Source organism: Pteropus alecto, unplaced genomic scaffold (genome assembly GCF_000325575.1).
Source record: "Pteropus alecto unplaced genomic scaffold, ASM32557v1 scaffold88, whole genome shotgun sequence".
NCBI lineage: Eukaryota > Metazoa > Chordata > Mammalia > Chiroptera > Pteropodidae > Pteropus > Pteropus alecto.
Window position 1 is genome coordinate 20,915,301 of NW_006494611.1, and position 6,366 is coordinate 20,921,666.

At 33.8% G+C, this 6,366-nt stretch overlaps 1 pseudogene; it reads left to right on the top strand.

The window, feature by feature from the left end:
• The first annotated feature begins 2,887 nt into the window (after positions 1-2,887).
• On the top strand, positions 2,888-3,006 carry LOC112474194 (annotated as a pseudogene).
• Positions 3,007-6,366: the final 3,360 nt, after the last annotated feature.

Sequence of the window (6,366 nt, forward strand, 5' to 3'; positions counted from 1 at the left end):
ATATTCTTCCTCTCTGAAACCTATTTTTCTCTACTCTTCTCCATCTCAGAATTGAGCACCAATATTGCCTAATTGTTCAGCCCAGTATCCTAAAAGTCAGATTTGAGTGTATCCAATTTATTGTTAAATCCCATCAATTCAAATCTTCAAAATGTAGCTTAAATCCAAGTACTTCTCTCCGTCTTTTTTACTATCACCCCAATCCACTGCTTTTCAAAGTTACCAGTCTCCCTGCCTCCAATCTTGATTCCTTTATCTCAAAGTAATGAGAATGATCTTTTGAAAACATCCATCAGATCATATCCATTTCTTGCTTAAATGTCTTTTTATTTTTCTTAAATTGAATCTCTCAGCCTTTACCAAAGTCCCTGACTAATACTTCAATCTTGTTTCCCATAACTCTTTGCCTTTGTCATTTTCTTCCACTCGTAATATCCAGATTTTTCTCAGCACAGGGAATTTTTATTTGCTGTTCTTTTGACTTGGGACACTTTTTCCCTGGCTTTTCACAGAGAACACATTTTAAATTCTCAGAGGGCTTTTCATGATGATTCTATGGAAAATGATCTTCTTCATTTACACACTGTAAACTCATAGTACTTATAATATGTATAGTATGTATCACAATCTACGCATATATGTTGTTTATGAATTTATTGGCTGTCTCCATAAATAAAATGTGCACTGTAAGAAGGAAAGGCCATTTTCTACAAGCATGTCTAGCTTAGATTAGGTTTTAATAAATAGCTTTTCAATAAATGAGTAAATGGAAACTCACAACTCCTCTGTGAGATGTAAGTTACTGTAACCTCATTCTGGGGCTAAAAAAATCAAGGCTCAGAACATTATTGAAAATTTCTAAGGCTCATAAATCTAGTGAATCTTGATGCTGTGATTCAGACACAGGTCTGGCACACTCTAGAGCCCAATTTCTAGTCATTTTCAGTGACCCCCAACCTTTTTGGCACCAGGGACTGGTGCTCCTATGAGAATCTAATGCCTGATGATCTGAGGTGGAGCTGAAGCGGTGATGCTAGTGCTGGGGAGCAGCTGCAAGTACAGATGAAGCTTAGCTTGCTCTCTGCCATTCACCTCCTGCTGTGAGGTTTGGTTCCTAACAGGCCACTGACTGATACTGGTCTGTGGCCTGGGGTTAGGAACCCCTGATTTTAAGCATATGTTCTGTTTTAAATGAATCCTTACCCATAAAAAAGGACATTGATCTGATAATTTTCGGACACACTAAAGCTGGGCTTGTACTTGACCTGTAATTTAGTTTGGATATGGCTCCGTAAGTCCTTGAGATTTAAGCTTGTTAGTTTTGAGAGTCCATTGAAGTCTAGAGTGAGACTGGATGTCGCCACCTCTCTTCCAGGTGAGCACGAGTTCTGGAATGGCAGATTTATTTCCCAAGTCATTACTAATGCGGGCAGCCTGTGCCTGCAGGTAGCTCTGATAGATACACTTGTCACAATAATGAGTCACTTTCTTACAATAGCACAGATTAGGGACAAAATGTTTTCCCATAAAATCTCTAGGAAAATAAATTTTAGAGGTTATACAATATATCATTTCAGATTATAATAAATTTTATAACACCATATTTTATCATAATATTTACCTTGCTATGGTACTACATTTCTCTACTTTTACCAAAGATAGAGTGATTTGTCAATAAGGACTCTATATAGAGCTTTTAATAAAATGGTTGTAACCTCAGGACATCAGGGAATTTTATAATGACTCTAGGGAAATAGTTTTTCTATTGCAAGATACTCATTTGATTAATTTTCTCATATCTATCTTTAAATAGTTATTGGATAGTTTTGTAGATATTTGTGTGTTTTTTTTTATCTATTTATAGATACATTACAACAAAATAAAATTAGTAGAAAGTTTTATTAAATTGTTTTACTTATACTAATTTTACTAGTGTAAGTATTTGCAGAAGCAGCTCAGGAGTCCTGGATTTATTTTCCACTCTATTGGTGCATAGTTTTCTAATTTTGGATAAGCAATGACTAAGGAAGGAATCAAATACTAAATTTTAAAGTGGTAGATAAGAACATGAGTCTCTTTCAACTCAAGATGCATTTTATTTTCTTTTTTTCCTACTTAAGTTAATGACTATCCTGAATTAGAAAAAGATCTTGACTACTGTGGCTCCGTTTGTGTACATATTGTAGTTAAACTTATAGTAAAACAAGCTACACTGGATTGTAATGGCCTATTTACTTGTCCGTGTTACTCACTAGATGCTTAGTCCCTTAAGACAAGAGATTTGTCTTAGGCACTATTTATTTAACTGAGTTGGCTTCACTTTTCATATCTGACACCAGCTCTGCAATTATTTGTTAATGAAAGAATGAACACTTTCTCGCCTCTTTCGATTCTGATAAATATACATTTGGCAAACAGTCAGCAATCGTTAATGGATTCAAGTTTTAAGTAACCAAATAAAAAAGATTGTTGTTTAAAATTAGTTAGGCAGACATGATCTCACTGATACTGAGTGTACATTGCAGGAGTCATTTTACTACACATCTGCTAGCTAGTGCTTCATGATTGCCTTCCTTGCCCACCCTCAGAACAGCAAGAACAGCTTTATGTACCATATCTTATGTTAAAAACTGAGTGCAGAACCCAAGAGAACCAATGAGGCAAAGAGATTCAGGTTTCTAAATATAGTCATAATCCACTTTTAACCAATAAAAGAGAGTCTCAGATCAAATTTTAAAGGTATTTTCTCAGCATTTAAAATAGGAACCTCTGGAATACAATTTTTTTACTGTTACCTTAAATGATTATTTCATTAAATCAGCCAGACTTAGAAAAGTGTACCATCAAAATAATCATAGGGTTTGACTTTCTAAAGTCTGTTCCTTTTATCTACAGCTGTGCCACCCTAAACACACCCAATCCCGTCTGATCTCGGAAGCTAAGCAGAGTCGGGCTTGGTTAGAATTTGGATGGGAGACCACCTAGGAATACCAGGTGCTGTAGGCGTTAAAAAAAAACATAAAATAAAATAAAAATTAAAAAAAAAATAAAGTCTTTTCTTTCAAAATCCAAATCTATAAGAGCTGAGTAGTCTAAACGAAATCGAGTATGAAACACAAGTGATGTCTCTCTATTTTACAAGGAAGATAATTTATAGAACATGGAAAGGTGAAATTTTATAATTCGAAAGTGTTTAATAATCACATCTGTAACAGAAAGAATCTCTTTTTTCTTTAGGAAATAAAAGTCACAGAATGGGAATGACTAAATTACTCACTGGCAAAAAGGCACTGACAATTTCTCTTTTATTTTTACATATCTAAGAAAGAAAATAGCGAAATATGCATTCGAATGGCTTTTAAGATATTTCATTGCTTTACAAAAAAGATATATTTTTGAGATGTGTATGTGAAAAGATGCTAGATGATGTTGAAATATGTGTTTATTTTATGACTGGGGAATAGAAATTAAGCTATAGCTAGTGAGTATGAGAAGTAGCTATGTGTAATTGAGAAACATGAGAGGTTTGTGCTCAGGCATCCTGTTTCAGAGATGGGGATAAATATATGTAGAAAATAAATATAGTTTACATTTCATCATTGAAAGTGCCACATGTAGTTAATAGACATAGTAAACTGACTGGCATTCTGCCTGCTGCTGACCAGGTAGGAAATTTCTAGAAGGAAGTCAGAAAGGGATCTACATCAACTGTCAACTAGCCTCCTTCTCTAACAGTTAAGGTGATATTCCTGAGTTTAGTTTAATATGACATGCTTCTTTTTTTGGCCTCCTTGGTTGAGACTTTATGCATATTAACTCATATCAAGTGAGGTCTCTTTTTTTTTTTTTTTTTTTGCTATATTTAGATGAGGAAACTACAACTTCAAAAGGTCAAGTATTCAAAATGTCAACTACTGGCAGAATTGTAATTCAAACTCTGGCCCCAAAGTCTGTGTTTAAATAATGCTCTATGCCAGTAACACTTTTATATGGTCATAAATCTCAGTAAAGTCTGTGTTGGATCCATCATTGATTTTAAGAGGTTTGTGCTAACAAAATTCTGTAATGACATCTGAGGAAATTCAGAGTTTTTTCTATCCTTTTTTATTCATTCAAATCAAATGAAAGAGCCAAACAAACTGAAAATTATAAGATGAGTAAAACTACAGTAGGATACTTTTAATTTTCTTCCTTCTTTCCTCTCCTCCCTCCCTCTCTCTCTCCCTTCCTCCCTGTCTCCTTCCTTCCTTCCTTCCTTCCTTCCTTCATTCCTTCCTTCCTTCCTTCTTTTTATTTCATGTCTTTTCATTCTTTTTTTTTTTCCTTCAAATCAGATTCTGCCATGTACATAGCATCATCTATATTCTATAAGAACTTTATCTGTTTCCTGAGTATGGGTTTCTAACTTGAGCAGAGTAGAGTTGTGAATTGAATCAGCATCCAGAAGAGTTTGAAAATTAAGTTAATGGTGAAGTGTTTCTATCCAAAATGGAAGCAGTGTTCAAGGATGCCTTGAGCAATATCCAACTCAGTCTTAATGATGAAACCTTAAATCCTTCCCAGCTCTAAAAATATTTTTTTTCTTTAATTACTTTTCCAGAACTGTAAAGCACAAAGATATTGACATTTTAAACACAATTACATGAACTTATTTTTGGCAATTCTGTCAAGGTTTATTTAAATACCTTTTTTATTATTATTATTAAATGCTTTTACCTATTGTGACAGCATCAGTTTATTGTTTGTTTGAATATGCTTTCTTTGAGCTGATTAACACCTCCAATACACCACACCGCACACACACAAACATAGACACACACACAAGCTTTCCTTGTTTCGTCCTTTAATTTTTTACATGAGCTTATTCACAGCTTTTATATGTGTTGAAATTCATGGCTTTTGAAAACACTCATTACGAGTAGTGATTTTTTTTTCCTGTAATTAGCCTTCTTTTTTATTGCTTTAGTTTATCTATTATCAACTCAATTATTTTAGTGCAAATAAGTTAAGCAAATGAGTCCAAAACTAGGTGGTTTACAGGACTACAAATGTTTTTATTTTCTGAACTTGTACTGACTTTCATTTCTTATTTTTATCATTATAGGGTGGGTTCCTCTCATTAACTTATAAACCTCTACGGCAAAGATGGAACGATCTCTCTCTCTTTGTACTCCATCATGACTGGAAGCAAAAGTCCTCTCCAGATTCTTTCTGAACGTATACCAGGCAATAGTTATAATATTTTTGACAGCTGTTTGCAATAATATGGATGGACCTTGAGAAAATCATGCTAAGCAAAATAACCCAGACAGGAAAAGTTAAAAATCACATGATATCACTTATATATGGGATTTAAACCTAAAAGCAACAAATGAACACATAGACTATAGACTAGTGGTTATCAGAGGGTAGGGGATAGGGGAGGGAGGAGGTAGACGGGATTAAGGGGGTCAAATAATGGGGTAAAGAGGGTCAAATATGTTGTGATAGAAAGAACTCTAACTATGGGAGGTGAACAGACAGTGTAAATATATATGCCTTACTATTAAAATGTAAAGCAGAAACTTATTAGATTTCATTAACCAATGTCACCATATATATATATATATCTCTCTTATATATTTTTGACAGATTTATTTCTGAGTTTAAATTACCACACTAGGTAAGTTCTAACTTCATAATATCACACGATCATATAATAGCTACCTAATTTTGAAATGCCACCGCAGGATGGAGTCAGTGTGTAACTAGGTCCTAATTTACTTCAAAGAAGCCAATATCAATGGTTGGTGTTATCACTTTTAGGCCCTGAATCCAACCTACAATTCACCTATTACCATTCACATGCATACACGATTTTACGGGCATAACACCACTTCTACTCAATAGATCGGATTTGAAAGAAGTGAGTGAAGATGGTTGTCTAGTGACAATATTGTAGATCATTTTAGCGCATAGACTTTGGAATTAGAATGCCTGCCTCTGCCTAACTTGTGACTTTAAACTTCCTAGGACTGTGTTTTCTAATTTGCAAAATAGGGATAATAAGTTATAATTAATATTATGTCTGTAATGATTAAAATGGGTATTAAATCTAAAAAGCTTTAAGGCAGTGTCAGAAAGTAAGAACTCAGTAAGATATTGCACATGGCTTTACATTTTCCTCTTTTAAATAATGTAATTAAATAATATATGTTCCATAATGATTTTTATTTCTTGTACCCTTTCATATATTTATATCAATAACTCATTACTGAAATGACACAATCATAAATGGCATTGGAAAATCTCTGGCTTAGACAGTCTTATACCATCTAAAGGCCATATCTACATAGAAACAGGCCATCTTATTTATTAAAAAAAAAA